The 26,535-nt window shown below is 43.3% G+C and overlaps 1 protein-coding gene across 1 annotated transcript in view; it reads right to left on the bottom strand.

Annotated features, from left to right (window-relative positions):
• LOC125305084 (nucleus accumbens-associated protein 2) overlaps positions 1 to 25,218 on the bottom strand; it is a 45,494-nt gene extending 20,276 nt beyond the window's left edge. The window contains exon 1 of the mRNA XM_048259695.1: positions 25,038 to 25,218. The gene's annotated coding sequence lies outside the window, so the exon portion shown is untranslated. The remainder of the gene's footprint in view (positions 1 to 25,037) is intronic.
• Between the last annotated feature and the right edge of the window lie 1,317 nt (positions 25,219 to 26,535).

Genomic DNA, 26,535 nt, shown 5'->3' with positions numbered 1-26,535 from the left:
GGAGAAGAGAGAACAGGAGAGGAGAGGAGAAGAGAGGAGAAGAAAGAACAGGAGAGGAGAGAAGAGGAGGAGGAGAAGAAAGAACAGAGAACAGGAGAGGAGGAGGAGGAGGAGAAGAAACAGAGAACAGGAGAAGAGAGAACAGGAGAGGAGAGGAGGAGGAGAAGAAAGAACAGGAGAGGAGAGGAGAGAAGAGGAGAAGAAAGAACAGGAGAGGAGAGAGAACAGAAGAGGAGAGGAGAAGGAGAAGAGAGAACAGAGGAGAGGAGTACTGAGTAGAGGAGGAGTGTAGAGGAGAGGAGAGTAGAAGAGTAGAGGAAAGGAGCAAAAGAGAAGAGGAATGAAGAGGTTCAGGAGAAGACTTACCTACACCCACACAGTACCCAGTAACAACTCTCTCTCCTCTACCTCCCTCCCTCCTCTCAATCTCTCTCTCTCTCCCTCACACCCTCCTTCTCTCTCTTTCTCTTTCCACTCATATCCATTCTGATGTACTGTGACCTTGAGCAAAGTTGTTTGTTCACAGGGTGCTATGTGAATGACTAACTGCATGTGAATACACTGCTGGTTTTCATTCTTTCACTGACTGCACTGTCTTTTGTGTGTGTGTCTGTATGTGTGTGTGTGTGTGTGTTGACTGCACGGTCTTCTGGGCTTGGCTGAGGCAGAGGCGGAGGCAGCCAGAGCAAAGGTTTGGCATGCAGGTTCTAGCTTTGAAACGGGGGGGGGAGGGGTGCGAGACGATGGATCCTTTTCTCAAGTCTCACTGAAACTCACTAAAATTCTTCTCTCACTGTGCCCGTGCGACCTCGCTGTGCCGGATGCCTTAACAACAAGAAATCAATCTGAAAGCCACACCGTGTGAACAGGCATGCTCAAAGCAAACGCCCGTCTCACGCACACTCACAGGCTAACAGACAGGCTACTTTGTAAAATGGCTTCTCAGTTTGTTGCATCGGAATCAAGGTATCAAGGACTTCAAACTGACAAAAATCACACCATGCATTGCACACTCTGCAACACCTCGCTCCTCAGTAGTGCTAAATATGTCTAAATTTCAACCAAGCCCCAACCAATCTAGATATCAAGCAAACACCAACCAATCTAGATATTCAGGGCTCCAGAGAGCGACCTAATTTTTCATAAGTGCGACTAAAAAAAAATCGGTGCGACCAGCTATTCGAGAGAGGAAAAAGTGTCCGCATTGAAACTCTACCTTTGGTTCAATAACAGACACATATTTGGCCAATATCGTGGTTTAAACAAATCACAGATAGTGAAGGGCGGGACCTCCCCTCTGATTGGCCGTGGCCCAGTGCCTGTGTGTAAATTTGAAAATGCGTGTGCTGCAGAGAGAGAGAGAGGGAGGTCAGAGACCCGTCAGATAAACAGAGTGAATGTAGTTGCATTACAGTGTGGTCACATAGGCCGAGATAAATGTCCCCTCTCCCCACTGCATTTCAGCGGCTGGCAGCAGCAAACCGATCAGACAAGCCCGAGATGATGATCAAGTTTATCGTTGCCTACGATAGGCCTAGTGAAACTTCCCTTCATCAAGTTCAGTCCGAAATAATTATTTACCAGAAACATCGTTTGAACGTAAACCCGACGTACAGGAATGGTACTTGCGCCAAATGTATAGGAGTCATTGCAGATGAAAAGACGTCTTAAAATTGCGAACAATGCATACAAGGCCTTCGCGAACGACAGAGATACAGATATCGCTGAAAAGGAGTGCGTCATTGACCGCAGTTACATGCAGGGAGTAACCCGGGTGTAAACTCATTCTGATGGCATCAATCAATTTAATCCGGTATTTGGCGTAAACCGAACATCGCTGCTACATTTAAAGCCTGAATATTCCCTGCATGTATACAGTGGTCATTGTGTACGGTGAATTGAATGGACACATTTAGATCGAGCATGGCAAGTCATTGCAATAGCCTATAACTAGATGTACCGCATAGCGGTACAAAATATGACCGCCCGCTCAGTCCTGTACATCCGTTTCGAAAATAAATCACACTTCAATTTGTCTCCATATTTTTACTCCATCCCCACTCTTGAAACTTTTGTGTATGCTTGTTTGGCATGCCTGAGTGTGTTGTGTAGCGGCTGCACAGAAAGTACCCTACTGGTGCTGAAAAGGTGAATAGATTGTAGAATAGCCAAAGAAGATGTAGATTTGTTATAAAACCTTTAAAATCTCTAAACAATCACAAGTAGGGCAGTTCATCACAGTTCATCCATTGCAACTGGATTGATGAAAGGTCACTTACACCTGTAGGCTACATTGTATTTGGGAAAAGCAAAAGGTATCAGCATAATGTTATTTATTTATTTATTTTTTATGTATTTATAAACAAAAACATCTCTGTCAGTTCCATGCCGTTTTCAACAGCTATCAAAAACAAAGGTCATTTTTGGATGGATGGATTTTTGTGAATGTTTCTTCTTCTACATAAGATTTTAGTCATCTTTAGTTCATGTAATACTTTATTGTCAATGCACAAATTAAGTAACAGTAGTCTGAAACGTTATTGTTAATGCACAAATTAAGTAACAGTAGCCTAGTCTGAAGCGAAATGCTGTTTTACATCTAACCAGTGGTGCAAATAACTGACATGTCAAATGGGCCTTGATGAAAATCATTAAGCTAGACTGTTCATACACATTTTAATGGGCCAAAGTTGAAGAGCTTTTGTCCGTTATTGTTAGTGCAAATATAGGCTGATTCATGTTCCCTTGCATTGTTTAACTGAGGTCCATGGCTAGTCTGGCTTTCATCAGACCAAGCTCAATCTTTTAAGAAATCAAAAAATAAATAGCGGGCAGATCAGGCTGGGTTCACCCAGCCTAGTCCATAGGCACCGATATTGTTTAATTTTCGATTGAGATATACGCGCTCTGGCTATTCTAAATGCAAAAATGCATCAGGGAGTTATGACAAAGCGGTAACTAACAAACTAGATCCTAATAGAAAGTTGTTAGCTTCCCTAAGCTACAGGTAGGATTATAAGGTAGGCCTATTGACAACATAAATTGTCAATAGGCTATGCTAGCGACACAAATAAAATCTCCTTTGGAAACCAATGGCTTCGCCTTACAGTATCAAGCGGACTTAAACTGTCATATCGTGGCGAAAAGTTGTAATAACATTCGCAGCTCCATGAGTCAAGGAAGCCTTGAATGAAGTAGCCACTTCTAAATGGGACCCACTACACAGTAGCTTAAGGTGTTTTGCTAAAGCAGCCATAATGAAATGAAGGTGTCATTGTTTGGATACTTCACACACACGTGCTTTTTAATTTCACAGACTACAACTACCAAGCTGGAATCAAAGCACATCGATTCCCCCTCTCACCCCCTGCGCACTTAAAACAAAATAAACGGCGTCTCAGTCTCTCCGCATGTATAGGCAAAACTGTATCAGACCGATTGTAGCGTTGGTAAATCTTCCATTGCACAGAATGATTTTGTAGCGTGCAATAAATGACAGTCGAAAGATACAAACAGTGCTGCTATACATTTGCTTGGTATAACCGCATTTATAGTTTTCTACAAATGCAATAAATCAAATGCCTCCATCACTCAACCAAGCTAGCGGTAACATTACCTGGGTCCTTATTGATATTACAAGATTAGCATTACCTGCAGTAAAACCAAGCATGTCCGATAAACATCCTCAGATTTATTTTAGGCTTCAAGAAGAAATGGGAATTACATTTCATGTGAACATCGTCCTATCCTTATTAGATGTTAAGCTGCGGTAAATTACAGTCCTTGTATGAAGCGTCCATTGTTTTTTTTTCAACCCACTTTTTAACTTCCAACAAAATTACGTCTCACTGCAACTAATCGCCATCTAGTGGACAAAGCGACTACTTCTGCGCCAATACTGAAAATGCAGCCATGATAATGATGATGAATATTTATTTTGGCTTTCTTTTAATCCTACTGATTTTCATTTTTTACCGGGGCAAAATCACAAATGAGTGATTATGAGCCAGGTTGATGTGGGCCCTTGAGACCAACATACCATAAAGATTCACAGAGAACTGTGTCTGCCCTACCCTCCTTTCGGGGGTCCAGTCCAGCCCGGGGGCTGCAGATGAAAGCGAAAAATGGCGGTTCCATGCTATCCATGTGGGGGTACATGCTCACCAAGTTTTGTGTACCCGGTCTTTCAGTGTCCGGGGAATCCTTGTTGGTGTCGTCACTAAATGTACACATAAATTATTTTATTGTAAGGCCCCCATGAAGCGAAAGTACACAAAACTTGGCATGCATTCAGAGGGTGTCATAATGATCCTACACTTTTAATTTCGTGCAGTTTGACCTTGTCAGCCAGAGATATTGAGATGAAAACACCTAATTTTTTGCTTTTTTTTTTTTAACTAGGTGGAGCTATACATGAAATAAGTGGTAATGGGATGGGTTGACATGCCCCTTAAGACCAACATACAAAAAAGGTGGACCTCCTAGGCCCTACGGTTCTCGAGATATTCACAGAAAACTGTCTCCGGCCACCTACAGGCCAGTTGGTGTATAGTAACATAAATTAATTTATTGTGGCCCCCATGAACGGAATTCCACAAAACTTGGCGTGCATACAGAGGGTGTCATAATGATCCTACACTTCCAATTTCGTGCAGTTTTGACTATGTTAGGTCACAGATACCTTCAATTACACCACCTCATTTTTACTTTTGTGTTTAACTAGGTGGCGCTATACATGAAATGAGTGGTTATGGAATGGGTTGACATGGCCTTGAGATCAACATACAAAAAATGGTCCTCCTAAACCCTACGGTTTTGAGATATTCACAGAAAACTGTGTCTGCCTACCCTCCTTTCGGGGGTCCAATTCAGCGGGGGCTACAGATCAAAACGAAAAGCGATGGTTCCATGCTATCCATGTGGGGTTACATGTCCACCAAGTTTCGTGTACCCGGTCTTTCAGTGTCGGGAATCATTGGCGGAAATTTGGGCATCAAAAAAGAAAAAAAAAAAAATCTGACTAAACCTATATGACCGCCCTTAGCTCTTGCGGCGGTCATAATAATAGGCCTACCATTTTGTTACTGCATTAACCATGTTCTTATTGAAAATTGAAAAATTCTAAAATTAAAAAGTAAATTGCATTGTGGGGCTGTCAAATGATTATTGCAATCATCATTGCAAAATCATCCCCAGGCTACTTGGAACATCTCTTTAAATTGTGCTCAAATACATTTCTATGGAAGATGCTAGCATGGCGATCTGGTTTAGCCAAAGCCTAAAGATCATGAAGGATAGTATATAAAACATTGAGCCATGAGATGTGCAGTTTGAAGCCCTTAAAAGACGTGCACTGTTAATTTATTTACTGTTATTTTTATTTAATAAAATATATAAGTTTAAATTTCAGCTCAGTGAAGCACTTTCAGCACCAACACTTCATTAAGTTACTTTTCTTGTAGAATTGTAAATCATAAGTCATAGGACAACCTATATAGGACAGTAATTAAGGAAAAAAAGTGAACCTGCTGCGGTGTTAAATGCAATGTGGTTGAAAATTTGGGTGCACCTAACTTTTGTGCTGGTGCACCTAAGAAAAAAGTTAGGCGCACCAGTGCAACCAGTGCAAAAAGTTAGTCTGGAGCCCTGACATTAACCAAGCACCACCCAATCTAGATATTAACCAAGCACCAACCAATCTAGATATCAGCCAAGAACCAGAAGTGGACTCAAATGACACCTACAGTAGTATAACGGCATGGGAGAGATTATGGTACATTATGGGAGGGTACAGAAAATGAGTACCTCAGTAATTGTATTATACAGTAGTACTTCAGTATGGTATAGTATGTGAGGTATAGGATATGAATGTAGTGCAGTATGGAACTCTATATAGTATGTGAGGTATAGGATATGAATATAGTGCAGTATGGAACTGAGAGTATATAGTATGTGAGGTATAGGATATGAATATAGTGCAGTTTGGAACTATATAGTATGTGAGGTATAGGATATGATATAGTATGTGAGATATAGGATATGAATATGGTGCAGTATGGAACTGGAGAGGCCTGTGCAGAGGCACAAACTCACTGACAGCATTAACGCTAATGGACTTGTTCTGGACACGCCTGGACATAATACTACACATACTAACAAGCGCACACACACACACACACACATACACACACACAAGTTACAGCTTTCGCTCTAGAGTGTTATACATTCACATACTAACAAGCGCACACACACACACACACATGAAACATTGTGTGTTTGTTCGATAGTGAAACCAAACAAGGAAACCAGAAGACACTCCAGAGAATAAGGACTTAAGTACTACACTGCACGACTCTGACCGAGACGTTCCGCCATCATGGCCCCCTCCACCTACTGCCATTCATAACACATACACAACACATATATAATATACATAATACATACACAACACATATATAATATACATAACACATACACAACACATACATAATATACATACAGTACAGGACAAAGCCGTCATTTAATAGGGAGAGCAGTAGTGTGCCATCTGGAGGACTTCACAGATACAAGTCTTCTGTACGTAAAATGAATGTATGTAAGAAAAGGCAAATCCATATGTAAATACACTGCTATAAGGTATCATTCCTTTCCATTCTGGGTCAGGAAAAGGGCAGCAAAAATCTCTGCAGACCCCTCACATCCTGGTCACAAACTGTTCAACCTCCTTCCATCTGGTAGGCAATACAGGGCACTGTTTGCCAAAACCAGCTGACACAAAGATACAGTAGCTTCTTCCCCCAAGCAGTCACTCTGTTGAACACTCAGTAACAGTATTCTTTATATGTTGAGTCTTGTACTTTGAAAGCAAAGATTAACTGGAGTCAAATTCCTTGTTTGTTTACGCAAACCTGGCCAATAAAGCTGATTCTGATTCTGATTCTGAGAAAGACACTCATGGAAATAGCTACCTGCAGAGCTGTACGTTACCATGGCACTTTAAAGATGCAAAGCTGCAGTGCTCCAGCTCTGACATGTCACACACCAGCCCCCACTGGCCGGAGAGCCATGGAGGACGGAGCACAGTTGACTTATGGCTAAGAACTATTTGTGAACGCACGGCGGAGAGGAACACGCTCCTTCATGGCCTAGTGCGCTCTGTGCCTCGCGTCTGATGGAAGGTGACAGTTTACGTCTCCAGTTTTACTAAATCATTGCCACGACGACCACGACTCCATCCCCGTCTCAGCCCCAAGCGCAGAGAATGGGAACAGGGAGGCAGGATGGATGTCACAGGAAGGGGAAGCACTAGAGGACGCTGGGTAGGGGCAGTGAAGGGCAGGTGTGTGTGTGTGTGTGTGTGTGTGTGTGGAAAAGGATTCCTGTTAGACACACAAAGCCACAGACAGACAGAGATAATCAGCAGAAGTGTAGGAATGTGTGTGTGCGTGTGTGTGTGTGTGTGTGTGTGTGTGCGTGCATGCATGTGTGTGTGTGTGTGCGTGCATGTGTGTGTGCACTCACACTATGAGAAAGCAGCAGCAGGACACCTCATACTGTTGAAGGTAAAAGGACTCTCTAAATCAATCCACGGGAGAAAAGTGCAGTGTTCCTCTACCATTGAGTCACAGCTTTAAGGACACGCTGCCCCGATTCTTTATGACTCAGCAGAGACTAAGAGAGAGAGAGAGAGAGAGAAAGGGGAGGAAGAGTTAGAGGAAGATGATGAAGGGATAGAGAAAAAAGAGAATGAGCGAGAGACAGAGTGAGAGAAAGGTAGACTGAGAGAAAGAACGAGGATAGAACACAGACGCAGATATGAAGAGTACAAATTAGGCCTCCCCCTCCCCTCTCCATCTCTCCCTCTCCCTCTCTCTCCCTCTCTTTCTCTCTCTCTGTCTCCCTTTCTCAGAGTGCAGTGCGTGCTCTTTCTCTGTTGTCATGCGAGGCAGCCATAGCTGCAGTAAACGCAACATTCTTCAGCCTTGCTGGCCTCTGCCAGACGCCTGTTCCAACCACACTGCCCTGCTTTCTCTCCATCTCTCCATCTCTCCATCTCTCCATCTCTCCATCTCTCCCTCCCTCCCCTCTCCATCCTCTCCCATCTCTCCATCTCTCCATCTCTCCATCTCCATCCATCTCCATCTCTCCTCCCTCTCCATCTCTCCATCTCCTCCCTCCTCCATCTCCCTCTCCATCTCCCCTCCCATCTCCATCTCTCCCCTCTCCCTCCCCCTCCCTCTCCATCTCTCCATCTCCCATCCTCTCTCCATCTCCCTCTCCATCTCTCTCCCTCCCTCCATCTCCATCTCTCCCTCCCTCTCTGTCTCCCTTTTCTCAGAGTGCAGTCGTGCTCTTTCTCTCCATCATGAAAGGCAGCCATAGCTGCAGTAAACGCAACATTCTTCAGCCTTGCTGGCCTCTGCCAGACGCCTGTTCCAACCACACTGCCCTGCTTTGCTCTGTGTGAACACACACCCACACACACACACACACACACACACACACACACACACACACACCCATGGCCGCGTCCACATGAAAGAGGACCTCCAGCCTCAGGTTCCAGTTTCCCAGTACGCATAGAGGGCCCGTGTAAAGACAGAGCTCCTGGAAACAGCGGCCCTTTCGCCCAGACGGATGAACAAACAATCCCCAGGGCACTTGGGTATAGGTCTGACTAAACTTTTACGCTGGCCCGGAGTATCCACAAATAGATTTATGGGTTAAGCACACATACACACACACACACACACACACACACACACACATACACACATACACACATACTGTCACGTATGACCCCTCATAGGGAGAGTACATTGCAAACACACCATCATAGCAACAATACAGCCTTACGACCTAGAGAGTCCTTATGTGCCTATAGGCTCGTCTCATTTTGGCGATTCTGGAATCTCATTTTTGGACCCCTGACATGTGATATGAATAAATATGACTCTTAAATGTATCTTAAACAAAATAGAAACATAAACAAAACAAACAAACAAACAAATCCATACTGGGATACACATGAAAAAGGTGCGGCAGGCAGACCACGCTAACATAGATGACTGCGCCTCCGCTGTCAGGAAGTTCATGCTGTCAGGAATGAACTTCAACTTCATCTTGTCGTCCCATGTCACCCCACCCTGAGCCTCCCAGACTGGCCACACTAATGTCACAAACATGGAAGGGCACCAGCAGTCCATGTCAACTCAGGACAGAGCCTATCAGATGACCAGCGGCCCTGACATATGTGGCTATTTCTGTTGGTATTAGCGGTCGTGTGGGGATAGCGTAGCAGCAGCCGCTAGCTAGCTCAGCCCTTCAGGGGCTCCTCGCTGTCATCTCCATGGTGACGGCTGTCCTGTCACAAGCGCACAGCGTCTAGCGCCCTGAGGGCAGTGAAGTCATCACACGGGGATTACCAGGTGCCACCATTCCTGAAATGACGGCCATTTACTGGGCAGTAAGGAGATAGCCTGCAGGCTTGTGTGGGTTCAGACTCAACGTATAGAGAAGAAGGGAGGGTTTATTTAAATAGAAACAGGGGGATGCCACTTTTCCACTGTTTTTCGTAAGTCATGCTGTGATATACTGCACTGCCTGAGATGACCTGTGTTTCTGGTTGGTTTTGATTACACAGATTCCAGACCACACACACATGCGTGACGCAGTTATGCTTTGGACCTCAGGACCACCCGCACTTTACAACCATCTGCTTGGACCCCACAGTGCTTTGCGTACTGCCTTTGATTGCTGTTAGTAGGCGTCTAGTAGGCGTCTTTGCTGATAGATCCTCATCACTGATCGCTGTTAGTAGGCGTCTAGTAGGCGTCTTTGCTAATAGATCCTCTTCACTGATCGCTGTAAGTTGCTAATAGATCCTCATCACTAATCACTGTTAGTAGGCGTCTTTGCTAATAGATCCTCATCACTGCTCGCTGTTAGTAGGCGTCTTTGCTAATAGATCCTCATCACTGCTCGCTGTTAATACTCTAAGCGTCTTTGCTAATAGATCCTCTTCACTGATCGCTGTAAGTTGCTAATAGATCCTCATCACTGATCGCTGGTAGTAGGTGTCTTTGCTAATAGATCCTCATCACTGATCGCTGGTAGTAGGTGTCTTTGCTAATAGATCCTCATCACTGATCGCTGGTAGTACTGTAAGCGTCTTTGCTAATAGATCGTCTAGTAATAGATCGCTGGTAGTAGGTGTCTTTGCTGATAGATCCTCATCACTGCTCGCTGGTAGTACTGTAAGCGTCTTTGCTAATAGATCCTCTTCACTGCTCGCTGGTAGTAGGTGTCTTTGCTAATAGATCCTCTTCACTGCTCGCTGGTAGTTGCTGATAGATCCTCGTCGCTGTGTATGGCCATCTTGATTGGTACATTACTGTCTATGGACATGTTTACCGATGGGGCTCTTTGTCTATAGGCATCGTTATGGCTATCAATGTATATGGACACCCTTTACTATCTTTAGACATACTTACTGCTAGAAAGCCATCACTATCTATGGCCATTCTTTATTTTAGAAATTCCATGACTCTGTATGGGCATTTTTACTGCTAGAAGCCCATAACTATCATCCCTGATGACCATCACTATCTATAGGCATCCTTCCTGATGGACAGTTTCAGGTTTCATGCTCTACAAGCCTTTTTCCTTCTCACCTGAGAAAACTCTGATGTGTGTTGCATGTGTGTTACACAAGGGCTCATGCCTAAGGGGCTATGATCGGAATGAGCAGAATGCACTCTGGGATACGGAACCCTGGGCTACGGAACCCTGGGTGCATTCTTTTACATTCACATTTATTTACATTTACTCATTAAGCATTCTGCACATACAGTATATTGCACATATATTGCATTTACTATGATTCTGCACATATATTGCATTTTCTATGATTGTGTGTGAAAAATAAAATTTAATTTGATATACAGTATGATCCTGTGATGAACATGTGATGTCTATTTTTAATGTCAATCTGAAAATGTATTCATATATACATACACATAAATATATACCTTTACTATATGTTATATTATGTTATGTTATGTTTAATCAAATATATAATTTTTAAAAATATGTATCTTATTACATCTGTTTTAGTATTTTATACATTATATTTATACTGTATTATTATAATATGATATTATTTATATTCTGCAGGTATTATCTTTTGTGTACAAATATTGGCATTTAAGTGTCATGAAGACCGTGACACTAAGAGAGGGGGCGTGTGTGTGTGTGTTATATAATCTTCTTATATTGACCTTTCATCCAAATAATAGTATGTAAGTAACCTACACCAGTTTAATTCCTCTCCAGGGCAGAGGTCCAGCTTTCTCTGTCTGCATGTGAAACCATCTCAAGGTCTGCCAGGTCACAGCGCCCACAATCAGAGAGAGCGATGGATGGGTCAATCAGAGAATGATGTATGTGTGTGTCCTCTTGGGGAGTGTGTCTGGAGCTGGCACGTGTGGCGGCTCCATCACTGGCCCTCTGCTGCACCTGGGCAGCCGTGGCCTACTGGTTAGCGCTTCGGACTTGTAACCGGAGGGTTGCCGGTTCAAACCCGACCAGTAGGCACGGCTGAAGTGCCCTTGAGCAAGGGGCAGGATAGGGGTAGGGGTACAGCTGGATGGAAAAGAGTTTTGGTTGGTATAGTCAGAGAGAGAGTCAAACAGAAGTAAGAGAGAGAAAGAAAGAGAGAGGGAGAGGGACATGCAAGTTCTTCTGCTCTTCTGAATGCTTTGGCAATATAATACATTCTTGCCAATAAAGCACATTTGATTTGAACTGAGAGAGGAAGAGACTGGCAGAGGGAAAGACAGACAGAAGGAGAGAGAGGGAGAGAAAGAAGGAGAGAGAAAGAGAGAAAGAAGAGGAGTACAAAACATTTAGGGTAAAAAGGAGAGAAAGGGAGAGAGAGATGGTGGGAGAAACAGAGTGAAAAGAAGAGAGAGAGAGAGAGAGAGAGAGAGAGAGAGAGAGGGAGACAGAGACTAATAAGAAAGACAGAGCAGAAGAGGCGAGAAAAAAAGTGTGAACCGGAGAAAGTTTCAGAGACAGCAGTGTGTGTGTGTGTGAGAGAGAGCTCCTGCTTGAGATTCCAGGTTTTTTCCACTGAGCTGCAGATCTCCAGAGAGCCCTGAGCACAGAGAGGGAACATGCGCAGCACATACAACCCACCCCGCACTGCCACAGCAGAGAGAGAGAGAGGGAGAGAGGGAGGAAGGGAGAGGGAGAGAGAGGGAGAGAGAGAGAGAGAGAGAGAGAGAGAGGGAGGGAGGGAGAGGGAGGGAGACGAACACAAGAGATGGACTCTATGTGTTAACAACACATACTATGACATGATTCTGTATTCTTTTGATGTGCTCATGTTTATGTACAGCAGGTTCTATGCTTTGGCAACACTATTACCTTTTTTTATTACGTTCAAAACGTTTGAAAACGTGTACCAATAAACATATTGAATTTAATTTAACTAACTAAGAGAGAGAAAGAGAGAAAGGGAGAAAAAGAGACCGACAGAGAGATTGAAAGAGAGACATACAGAGAGAGAGAGAGAGAGAGAGAAAGAGAGAGAGAGAAAGGGAGGAGAGAGGGAGAGAGGGAGAGAGAGAGAGGGGAAGAGAGAGAGAGAGAGAGGGGAGAGAGAGAGAGAGAGAGAGAAAGGGAGAGGGGAAGAGAGAGAGAGAGATGGAGAGAGAAAGAGCAGCAGGGTTCACCAGGTCACCTTATATTCATACTAGCCCAGCAGGGCCCAGCCTCCCCTCCTGATCTGCTCTGCAAATCAGCTTCTCTTTCTCTCTCTCTCTCTCCCTTTCTCTCTCACTCCCTCTCTCCCTTTCTCTCTCTCTCTCTCTCTCACTCTCCCCTCTCTCTCAGTCGTTCATCTCCTTAGCCTGGTTTGTTTGGGACTGAGAACAGATTGTTATGCTGCCAGGACAAATTAGCAGCCATCGTGATATAGTGGCAAAGACTAAACCTGCATTAAATTCAGCAAGACTTTACACATAGACACACAAACACCCTGCAGAGAGAGAGAGAGACTACAATTACACCTAAATACCCCTTAGACAACCACATGTGACAACACACACACACACACACACACACACACACACACACAACTAGATTGTGTGGTTGTGTGTCTAAGAGAGGGGAAGATAGGAAGTGTAAGAGATAACTAGCTAGCTATAGATCAACAGAGAGAGAGAGAGAGAGAGACTGGTCGTGTATACTAAATAGATAGATAGATAGATAGAGAGAGAGAGAGAGAGAGAGAGAGAGAGAGACTGGTCGTGTATACTAAATAGATAGATAGATAGATAGAGAGAGAAGGGGTGAGGGAAAGAAAGAGCAGTACGTTTTCATATACATCGAGAAATACAGAGAACAACATCTACAGTGATAGAGAACAACATCTACAGTGATAGGTATATTACACAGATGTAGTGATAGAGAACAATATCTACAGTATAGTGATAGGTATATAACACCGGTATCGGCCAGCCGGGTCGAAACGTTGCAACACATTAAATATATGGGAGTTTTAGCAGAGTGCGGGCATAGTGCTGGGCGGTATACAGGTTCACACCATATACCGGTGTATATTTTTGTTATGATATGAATAACACGCCACGCGGTAGTAAGCTAGGGTTTGCTGTTCACACCATATACGGGGTGTATATTTTTGTTATGATATGAATAACACGTCACGTGACATTTCAAAATTCCAACCTGTTAATAAGCTAGGGTTTGCTGTTGCATCCAACTTCATTTCAATTTTGAAAGAAATACTGACTATGTTTTTTTTTTTTTTTTTTTTTTAAGGGTTTATTTGCTGGGGTTACAGAATACCTTAAATTGTGAATTTAGGAAGGGATACTGCAAGATAATCATCTGCACTCCTTACGGACTTCCGAAATTAAAGTTTGAACCGTAGAATCCATTATAGCAACTCTATTCCGAAATACTGGCTTGATGAAATCCCATTCTGGACTGTACGCCACATTAAGACATGATCGTTTGGCTTTAGGGTCTAGTGCACCCAGTGTAATGTTGTTTGGAACTGTAGAAGAGGTATAAAAATAGCATTTTTTAAATGACATGCCCGGGTCACTTCCAGGCTAACGAGTTTTGACATGTAAAATCAAACTTCTCAAAACACATTCACTCATGGCAGGCTAACAAGCAGTATTGGGAATGAACGAAAAGTAATTAGTTATAGTTACTCACTACTTGTTCCAAAAAGTAACTGAGTTAGTAACTGAATTACTCTATGATAAGAGTAACTCGTTACCAGGGAAAGTAACAAGGATTTTTTGAGCAGTTTTGAGCAGCCAGTTGAAATGAGTAGAACAGACAGGTGTTTGTAGGCTACATAACTTTCGATATTTATTAGATAGATAAATAGATACAGTAGATAGATAGATAGATACTTTATTGATCCCCAAGCGAAATTCAAGATATTGCACATCGACAGACCTACGGTTGACTTCAGCCTGTGTCATAGGTTTTTGTTGTGAGGCAGAAAGATCTAGCTTTTGCTGCTCCGAGTCCTTCTTTGCTAGTGGATGGCGAGCTATCATCTGTGGTGGAGGTATCGGTGTTTTTAACTAGCTTTAGATGCGTGTGTGAGATGGTTCATTAAATTAGAGTTGCTTACAACGGATGTCGACAAAGTCTTCGCTCCTGGACATGTACACATTACATGCATGTTCTTGCCTTGATGAATTTGAAGTGCTTATATCTCCACCTTCAAAATGCCAACTTTTCGGATTGCTCCTGACCTCTGCTGTTTCGTCGAATCTCTATTTTAGCTGTTGCGTGTGTGTGTCTGTGCGTGTGCTGGCAAGTGTAAAAACACTGGCTCTGATTGGCTATCATGAAACATGACTCTGCCTTAGCCAATCATAATCGCTTACGTCGTTATTAACCCACCTCCTCACTAGCTGTGAGCCAGGGTGCATTCAGATTACACAGTTTAATCAATCAATGCATAGTAACGCACCGCATTTAACGTCCAGTAACGTTAACGGCGTTGTAACAATGGGAAAAGTAATTAGTTAGATTACCCCATTAGTAAAAAAATAACGTTGTTACCTAACGCCGTTTAAAAGAACACTCTTTCATTCCAAACACTGCTAACAAGACATCCACATCTACATGAAGTTAACGTTAGCCTACCACTAACGTCATGTAAACCACACAATAACAATAAGGCATGTTTCTGATAGGAATATTTGACAGAGTAAGCATATTAGCAGAGAGCTTTTATTTTAAATTGTGTAATTTTCAAAAAAGTATAATTATTGCAAGTTGCACTACTTTTTGTATTGGTTTTATACAAGATGTTTGTGAAATTTGCACAGTAAAAGTTCTGTATTTTGACTGCAATTGTCTTTGCATTCTGATTAGATTCTTCATTAGAATCATGAGTGGCTCTTTGTAAACAGCATCATTTTGGGGCCATGCAAAACTGCATTACCACTAGTGTGGAGTTATTCTACATCATGACAGTAAAATAGACCATTCTTAATCAATGTACTGCAGCAATTCCTCTCTCAACCTGTAGAAAATGCTGAACATCTGATTATGCATGGAAAAAAAATACCGTCATATACCGTGAAACCGTAAGAATTTTGAACAATACCGTGATATACATTTTTGGTCATACCGCCCAGCACTATGCGGGCATTTCATTCCTTTGCAATATCGTAACACCCCCAATTATCACCACTTTTGTTCAGAAATTCTAAAACATCTATGTTTTTTAACACTTCAAAATAACATTTCCTAAGTGAACCTTACATTTTTCAGTAGCCATAGGTGTGTAAATTTGAACAAAATCTGGTTGGTTCTTAACGGGAGCATTTACTGCCTGAAATATCCGATTTTGTTTATCACGCTCGGTTATAGTGCTGGCCTGATGGGTCGCCTATTTACGCCATTTCAATGGCACATGAATGGTTAGACCGAGAATTCTCGTCATGAAATTAAAATTCCACTGGAGCTCCAAGCGGTTGTGTACACGCAGCCTTACAACACTGTTTACAGCTCTTCGAGTCACGGTAAAATGTAATTCTTGGTACATAGCTAATTTAGATACACCTATGGTGTGGGTGGTTGCGTTTCTTTAGGAGTCCGCCGTCTTGGTTTGTATAGAAATGGATATTAAGTGACACATGCACGCAAGACGGCAGAAATACGGGACCGAGGGTAATAGGGGGAGTGCCGATGCTACACAGAGAACAACATCTATAGTGATAGGTATACTACACAGAGAACAACATCTATAGTGATAGAGAACACTACTACGATACTACACAGAGAACAACATCTATAGTGATAGGCATACTACACAGAGAACAACATCTATAGTGATAGAGAACACTACTACGATACTACACAGAGAACAACATCTATAGTGATAGCCATACTACACAGAGAACAACATCTATAGTGATAGAGAACACTACTACGATACTACACAGAGAACAACATCTATAGTGATAGGCATACTACACAGAGAACAACATCTATAGTGATAGAGAACACTACTACGATACTACACAGAGAACAACATCTATAGTGATAGGCATACTACACAGAGAACAACATCTATATGTGATAGGCATACTACACAGAGTGATACTGTAGGAATACTACACAGAGAATATATAGTGATAGAGAACAACATCTATAGTGATAGAGAACAACATCTATAGTGATAGGTATACTACACAGAGAACAACATCTATAGTGATAGAGAACAACATCTATAGTGATGGGTATACTACACAGAGAACAACATCTATAGTGATAGGCATACTACACAGAGTGATACTGTAGGAATACTACACAGAGAACAACATCTATAGTGATAGAGAACAACATCTATAGTGATGGGTATACTACACAGAGAACAATATCTATAGTGATATGTATACTACACAGAGAACCTGAGTGCTATGAAGATAAAGAGAGAGATACTGTATATCTGTAATGGTACAGTATACCACATATATAAACAGAGAGATAAAGGCACGTACTACTAGAGTAAGATAGAGTGTTAGCATTAACCCTCGTGCAGTGTGCAACCCTTGTGTTCGTTTCATGTTTACTAGTTTTCAGTTCCCGGTCAAAAATGACCGCTGCATCATAACTTGTTATAAATCCATAGTAACACATATATTATCATCTAATGTTGTGATAGACCTTTGTATCAACTTACTGTATGTTCTATTGTATATAACCAGTTTTGAACTTCCATTTGCTATTTATGGCCTGCAGGCCTCAATGACCTGAGCTCATGCAAGTCAGAAAAGGAAGATTCTATCGGGGGTTCGAGCTGCCACCAAGCGCTATCTTAGGCGGCAGGAATTGTATCGTTTTGGACACAGCCATAGTCATTTACTATAGAGTTGGAGCGGTAACATTATATTTAGATAGAGAGAGGTACATTGAGCAGTAATGTGATATACTACACAGATAGGGCCACATTAGGCACATATAGGCCACATTTGATTTGTGAAAATCCGGGACCCGGACCCCCCCAAAAAGAAATATATATATTTTGTTCTTGGTTGTGTTTATCGTACATCAAATCCTGTGTAGCCTACTACACAGGATTTGATGTACGATAAACACAACAGGATTTGATGTACGATAAACAAAACCAAGAACAAAATCGTTTGAAACTAGCAGAAATTATAATCAGAAGTTAATTTTCACCCAAAACAATTCGTGTCTCGGGAAATATGTAAGGGATAATGCCCGATGAGGTGTCCATTATCAGAAATAAATGGACGAAGCTGAGGCGGGAACCGTCCGACGCGAAGCGGAGCTTCCACAAAGTCCATTCATTTCTGATAATGGATGCATCGAAGGGCATTATCCCGTTTATACCATGGTCACTTACGACATAAACAAATATTAAATCAATTATTAATACTAAATGAGTTTTAGAGCTAAAATAGTTAATTTTTTCAGCTGTCTACAGTTGATTCCATTGTTGCAAAGCCTGCCTCCAGGCTCAACCGTCATCCTACTATCGTTGTTATAGTTACCATTCATAAGCATTGATATGGAACGGCGATTAAACTTTTTTTTACCAGATCTACTTCATAGGTGTAGTCATATCACTTTTTAAACAACACCCTTTTCAACCTAGAGCATGGTATAATATTAATTATCCGGGATAGTCACTCAAAAAGGAGAACAATGCCAGAAAATCCAGTGCATGTGGCAACCATATACACATATAAATAGAGAGATATAGTCATACACTACCAGAGTAAGATAGAGCAGTAGCATTACACCTAGATATAGAGATATGTAAAGTAGTAATGCTATATACTATATAGCTAAATAAAGTTATATAATATATTAGAGTAAGATAGTAGCATTATACTACGTCAATAGAGTGAGATACAGTCATATACTAGAGTAAGATAGTGGTAGCATTATACAGTACTACGTCAATACAGTGAGATACAGTCATATACTAGAGTAATATAGAGATTATACTACGTAAATAGAGAGAGATACGAAACACAGTAATGTGACTCCATTGATAAACAAGTACCACAATGCTGTGGTGTTGTCCATTCCACAGCTAGAGAGCGAGAGCAAGAGTGCGAGTACTGGTGTAGTATCCTCATGCCCCGGGGATGAGGGCGGGCTACAGTAAAGTAATTGAGCTATCTTCATTTACAGCCGTGCTCTGTTAAAACACACAGTGTCCAGAAGAGGATTAGAGCTCAACCGTCCTGTAGAGAAAGCACTCAAACCCCGCCAAAACAATCCTGCCTCAAATGCCCCGCACTGACACACACGGCCTGACACACACACATACACACATATACACACACACACAAACACACACACACACACAAACACACACACAAACACACACACACACACACACACTCACACTCACACACACACACACACACACACACACACACACACACACACACACACATACATACATGCACACACACACACACACACATAAACACACGCACACACACACACACACATATCTTTACCATTCTTGTTATTTCACAGCTCTTTCTGTGGAACTGGTCAGAAGATATGTGTGTGTGTGTGTGTGTGTGTGTGTGTGTGTGTAATCGTAACTGTCATTTTGTAAACTCTGTCATGGTTTCCTCCTGCTGGCTGGTGCAGAGTTTGGGGATTTTCTGGCTTTGCAGTAGAGAAACCACCTTGTGACGAAAGTGGTGATGACTTGTGCTCATTCACCGCAGGAAGCTGCCCGAGTCTTTTATTGGCCTGTCTGAGCGTGTGTGTGTGTGTTTGTGTGTGAGTGTGTATGTGTGTGTGTGATGTGTGTGTGTGTCAGAGCGTGTGTGTGCTCATTCATAGTTAAAAACTCTGAGCAGAAATGTGCACATGCTTGCAAGTACAAGCCAGCGCACACACACACACACACACACACACACTGACTCTCTCACACATATACACACACACAGGCACACACATGCACAAACACAGGCGCTCTCTTCTTTCTAACACACACACACACACACTCACATATACACACAGACAGACACACACACACGCTCACACACACAAACTGGCGTGACATCCATATACCATGTGATCATGCCAGGCGCTATGCCAAAGGCCAGCCATGTCACTTACCAGAAATCTCACAAAGAGAGAGAGAGAGGGGAGGGGAGGAGGAGGGGAGAAGAAAAAGCCTTTTAATTTAGCAAGAGCTCGCTGTCAAATCACCCTACACACACACACACAGGGCAAAAAAGACTCATGAAATGTTCACAGTAAGTGTCTGTCAAAAGTGAGCGGTGTTAGGAGAAGCAGCCGTATGAGAGCTATGAGTCTTTATAGCTGCCTGTTCACTGTCTGGCTTCTTTAACAGCAGACTGATAATGCTAAACGCATTGGGTTGGGTAGTTACAGCTCCGTCTCTCTGTCTCATTTTCTCATTTGTGTGTGTGTGTGTGTGTGTGTGTGTGTGTGTGCTGTATATTAAATGCTCTGCCGAATCTCTCTCTCTTTCTCTCTCTCTCGTTCTCTCTTTGTTTGTGTGTGTGTGTGTTTATGGATTTGTGTGTGTGTGCATGTTAATGCATATGTATGTGTGTGTGTGTGTGTGCAGTGTGCATTCTCAGTTCCACGCAGTGCTTTTAATTCTTCCAGGTAGCTGGAGAAGTGGAATGATAATTCACTCGCTCTTTCTGAGGGGGAGAGGGAGTGTCTGTGTGTGTGTGTGTGTGTATGGTAGAATATGACAAACAACACACTGTTGACCCAACGAGGAAGACAGAGACAGAAACAGAAAGAGAGAGAGGGAGAGAGAGAGAGAGAGAGAAAGGAGAGGGAGAGGGAGAGAGAGAGAGGGGGAGATACAGAGAGAGAGTGAAGGAGAAAACCTGATCTAAAAATGTCAGCTGTATATAAGATGCATGCCGACCCACAAAGCCTAAGAGATACACCATGTATGGTTGGCAGCACAGAGGGGTTGTGGCGATACTGTACAGACATGCACTGTGTGTGTGTGTGTGTGTGTGTGTGTGTGTGTGTGTGTCTCACACAGATGAGTTATTCTTTACCCAGAAGAAAAACATACCCAACACCCTCTCACTTTCTCTCTCTCTCTCTCTAAGCTTTCCAGCCTAGCGTCCCCATTTATATGTCCATATAAATCCACGCTACATGCTAGCCACATGCCAGCCACAAGCCCAGCGTCCCCACAGAGACCTATGTCCATATAAATACACGCTACATGCTAGTCACAAGCCCAGCGACCCCACAGAGACCTATGTCCATATAAATACACGCTACATGCTAGTCACAAGCCCAGCGACCCCACAGAGACCTATGTCCATATAAATACACGCTACATGCTAGCCACATGCTCTGACAGGTCTGGACAGATGCCAGATGAAAGCTGCCTCGGACATGGACACCATACACATTTACTGTAAACACATTCCCAAACAGGAAGAGGCACATTAGGAGAGAGCAGCAACAAAGTATACAGCTACAGTCTATGTCCATACACACACACACACACACATACACACAGAAATGGAAAAAGAAAAAGCCCAGCTATCTTGAGTGATGTGTCGCGAATTTGTGGCCGTTTTTTCTGACGTGTTATCTGTGAGGCCATCAACTCAGATGTCACACAAGGGGAAGGGGGAAGTGTGTGTGTGTGTGTGTGTGTGTGTGTGTGTGTGACTGAGCTGTAGACGTACCATGCACACTGCTCATCCCTTTGCCTCATTTGCTCCCTGACCTGTCCCGGGCACACACACACACACACACACACACACACACACACACACACACACACACACACACACACACACACACACACACACACACACACACACACACACACACAGAGGGCATATGAATAGAGTCTTGGCTGCACAATCATCCCATAGAACCCTGGCCAAGCACTGGGAGCGTGCAGAAACCAACACGCACACACACACACTCCGCAAACACACAGCACACACACTCTGGCCACTCGCACATGACACAGTCAGCCCCATACAGTGTGTGTATATATGTGTGTGTGTGTGTGTGTGTGTGTGTGTGTGTGTGTGTTTGTGTATTTGTATGAAAGAGAGAGAGAGAGAGAAAGCAGTGTTGGTGCCACATTGTATGTATGTCAGTGTGTGTGTGTGTGTGTGTCTGTATGTATGCACAAGTGATTATATATATATATATATATAGTTAGGAGCTTGTTTTGTTGCTTTAGCTTTTAAATCCAAATAAAAGCATTTAAATATGTGTGTACTTCATATGTGTGTGTGTGTGTGTGTGTCTGAATAGGTCTTAGTATAGGCATTTAAATATGTGTGTACTTTAGCTGTGTGTGTCTGAATAGGTCTTAGTATGGGTGAGAAAGCATTCCTCTTCTACGTGACAGAAACCACCATGTGTTTAAGTTCTTGCATCACGCGAGACATTGTTTGAGTTTGGGCGTGACAGTGTGTATGTTTGAGTGTGGGTGTGTATGTTTTCCAACATGTTTTATGTGTGTGTGTGCGAGAGCATGCGTTCCTACGTAAGACAGTTTTTCCATGTGTGACTGAGTGCATGTGTGTGTGTGTACGTGTGTGTGTATGTGTTTGTGCAAATATACTGTATGCGTGTATGACTCTGTCTGTGTGTGTGTGTGTGTGTGTGTGTGTGTGTGTGTGTGTGTGTGTGTGTATGTGTACAGTATACATGTTTGTGTGTGTGTGTGTGTGTGTGTGTGTGTATGTGTACAGTGTACATGTGGGTGTGTGTGTGTGTGTGTGTGTGTGTGTGTGTGTACAGTACACATGTTTGTGTGTGTGTGTGTGTTTGTATATGTATAGCATGGTGATATCATTACTCTTATCAGGAGATAAGGAGCAGAGCAAAGTCTGGGGAGTCACAGCCGCGACGCTCTCATCGACCTCATCTCTCTCTCCTGAAGCGAGCACATGGTAAACCGAGGGGCCCTTGGGGTAGGGGGCAAACCATGCCGCATAAACCCAGCACCCTCCTGCCCAAACCCCCCACACACACACACACCACCCCACTCGCCAACTACCCCCCTTCTTCTTGTGGAATGTTTAGTAGAGCAGGGGCTGAGGGGGCAACCCGGGACACCAGAGCACAAATACAGCTGTTGAGCGTCATCAGAGAGCTGGCCCACAGCCAGCACAAGGACAGTGGGAAGGAAAGGAGAAAAAACAGGACACTCGTCCTTATGTGTCAGGTCAAACACTTAAACAACCCACACACACACACACCACATGCATATGGGCCACTCATGACCACACACACACACACACACACACACACACACACACACACACACACACAGAGACAATAAGGAACTGAACACGACACACAAGAGCAACAAAAGAGTTGCTGTGAGGCTCGCTGGCCACAGGGTTGAGCGGGAACCGACTCCAGTGGCGGTGGTGGTAGTGGAGAGAGAGAAGGAGAGAGAGAGAGACAGAGAGAGAAAGAGATAGAGAGAGAGAGAGAGAGAGATAGATAGATAGATAGATAGATAGATAGAGAGAGAGAGAGAGAGAGAGAGAGAGAGAGAGAGAGAGAGAGGGAGGCATGGTTGTATTTCACATCTTTGCTTATTTGGAGTAGCAGCTGGGGTGAATTTTACAGTGGTGGGGAGTTGGGGGCCTGCCTGTCTGCCTGCCTGCCTGCCTGCCTGCCTGCCTGCCTGTCTGTCTTCCTGTCTGCCTGCCTGCCTGTCTGTCTGTCTGCCTGCCTGTCCACCTGCCTACCGGCCTGTCTGTCTGCCTGCCTGCCTGTCCACCTGCCTACCGGCCTGTCTGTCTGCCTGCCTGTCTGTCTGTCTGTCTGTCTGTCTGTCTGTCTGTCTGCCTGCGATATTAGGAGATCTCCACAGCGGGCCTCACTCAAGCAGCTCACTCTCACTCTCACTCAGACGGACTCCTCTTCTGCCCTCCACCTGTGTGTGTTTTACATGTGTGCTATGGCAAAGTGTATTCAACCTGACAAAGAGAGAGAGAGAGAGAGAATGAAAGAGAGAATTAAAGTAAGACAGAGACTGAGCCAGAATGGGAGAAGCAAGAGAGAGAGAGAGAGAGAGAGAGAGAGAGGAAATATGTGTTAGGGAAAGAGAGTGAGAGGGAGACAGTAGGAGAGCATGTGTCAGTGTGTGTGTGTGTGTGTTTGTGAGAAAGAGAGAAACACAGGAAATGCCATAAGGCACATGCAACTTGCATAGGAAAGGAGCCATTGTGCCTAGTCACATGCCACGGCTTCATGAAAACCAGACTATGACACATGGTAGTCAGCAGAGAGAGGTTAGGCACACACAACTCTCTCCCTCACTAACACCAACACGCTGTTAAGAGTCTGGCCACAAACCCAGAGATCACTTGGACCACCATCTTTAAACGTCATTCAAAAGTGTGTCCAAGTCTCCAGGTGGGAAGATAAATTCTTTCACTAAATCAGTATTATCTGTATTTGAATAAAAAAAGACTTTTTATAATAAAGAAAGGTTTGTTTTAGATGGGTTAGGTGTACGTCAGAATAAACTGAAGTTCTTGTCAATGCTTATGAATCACATATAGTAGGTTATCCTGTGGAAAATTAACTTTGAGTTTGCCAATCTCAAATCATTCCCTGATTTAGTACTTTTATTTCTAACGTTTGGCAACATAAACATTTTGTATTTAATGAATCAGAATGAACGTGAAATAATCTGGCATAATATCGTAAAAGATAAACTAATCGTATCCTGACGGTCTGAAATAGCTCAGCTTATTATTTGTTTGACGAATATGTATTCTGTCCAGCAAGAGTATTGTTGCACAGTTATGCCAAGGCTCCCCATTCCCCTGCAGTCTAAAACTGAGTGCCGTACCATGACAGGACGCCGAATTCTGCAAAGGTGGAGAAACTTCAAACATTATTCATTTCGGCGACCAGGCCCATCCAACACCATGCCGCTTTAAACACAAACATATGGACGCATATGGGTGAAAACTATTTGCACCTCACGGTAAGCGACTACCCGATCAAGGTGTGTTTATAGTCTATTTTGACACTGACGCCGAGCGATATCTGATAACATCACACCTTTACACTCAGAATATGTTAGGGATAAAAGTGTCATTTGTAACGTTACAGTGAGAGCTGTCCAAAGCTAGGGCCTATACAGTGCTACCGGAGACTGCCAACATTCCAGCGCTGCTGACTTTTATTTTTGGGGAATGAAGTTGCATTATCAAATCAATGTCATGATGCGGAGTATACCAACACGTCAAAATACACTTAAATACACGCACATCAAGCAATGAAGTCCAACAACAACAAGGAATCTGATTATTCTTTCATCCGGGCGACGCAGCGGCTATAAAATAATACGGCAGGGATATAAAAAATTAAGTAGTTCTTCAACGAGGAAATAAAACACGGAGAGCGTGTCACACAATCATGCGATGTAAAACATCAAGCGATATCAAGAAGGAAGGATCTTTTTTTACCCAATGTATCTCTCCGCCATAAAATTCGTCCTCTGCTCCGTACTGTGTTATTTCTTCCGATGCAAAGTTTGCAGGGTCCTTATTTGCCCGGCCAGGCCCCTGCTTCACCTCGTTTGATAGCTCTTTCCCTAGCTTTCTGCCATCTCTCTCTCTCTCTCTCTCTCTCTCTTGCTCTCTCACTCTCTCTCCCCCTCTCTCTCTCTCTATACTGCGTGCCTGTTTCCAAGTCCAGGAAGTGATTTCGGCTCACATGGACGGCAGCTGAACTGCGCTTAGCCTGACATCATGCGCGCATGGGTTAGGAGTTTTAAAGACACAGACGGTGCATACAGTAGGCTACTCTAGCTAACATTTTTAGAGAGAGCGGAAATCGGAGACCGACCAATGCCAATGGCCGCGACTGCTATCTAATTGCAAGTGTCCGATAGAATGAGGAAAGCTTGCCGCTAAGTTGTACAAGTTGGTGCCTGACATGTTTTGTGAAATACAACTGGAGAATGTAAGGTGCAGATCTATGGTGCATGCTGGTCAGTGCAGTCCCATAGACCTGTACTGGACTATTTCTCAAGGGAAGTTTACACTAACATCAATTCCACGAATAAGCGTTTTTGCGCGTCACCCAGTCAGAAAATGGCAAATCATATTTTGTAACTTCTGTACTAACAAAATGTTCCTGGCATTTGGAAAGTAGCCGCCGGCCACCATCCGTAGGGGATGTAATGCGACTACGGTTATGGTATTGGTTTCAGGTGCACCTTCATTTGGCCGTTGTAGAGACAGACAGACCTGCTAAAAGCATTTAGTGTGAAAATTATGATGATAACAATTTGAACAATAAACTCAACTGTCATTAATAATGATACTAATAACATGGATTATTATTCATATTCATATTAATATTATTGTTATTATTATTATTATTATTATTATGTCCCTGGTTATCCATCCTGTCCCATCCAGATATGCAGATATGCCAGATGTGCTGCAACTGGGCAATGGTAATAGAAAAGGGAGAAAATATCCCAATCATCAAATCGGTCTAAGCACAAAAATGGTTTTCTCACTTGGGAGAAGTGAATAACTCCAGGAGAGTGGTGCGCAAGCAGGGTGTGTGTGTGTGTGTGGGTGGTGTGTGTGAGTGTAGGTGACAGGGACCTGTTGTGGTGACAGGGTGGCAGATAGGGGGTGATTAACATCAGTCTCTCTCACACCAAACAGCCGTGTGGATCCCTCATGGCACTGCATCATACTACACACACACACACACACACACACACTACACACACACACACATACACACACAGACACACACACACACACACACACTACACACAACCACACACACACACACACACCACACACACACACACACACACACACACACACACACACACACACACACACACACACACACACACACACACACACACACACACACACACACACACACACACACACACACACACACACACACACACACACACACACACACACACAC

This window comes from Alosa alosa, chromosome 12 (assembly GCF_017589495.1).
Source record: "Alosa alosa isolate M-15738 ecotype Scorff River chromosome 12, AALO_Geno_1.1, whole genome shotgun sequence".
NCBI classification, from domain to species: Eukaryota; Metazoa; Chordata; class Actinopteri; order Clupeiformes; family Clupeidae; genus Alosa; species Alosa alosa.
The sequence above is the reverse complement of the archived record's forward strand: the minus strand, read 5'-3'. Positions and strand labels throughout refer to the sequence as shown.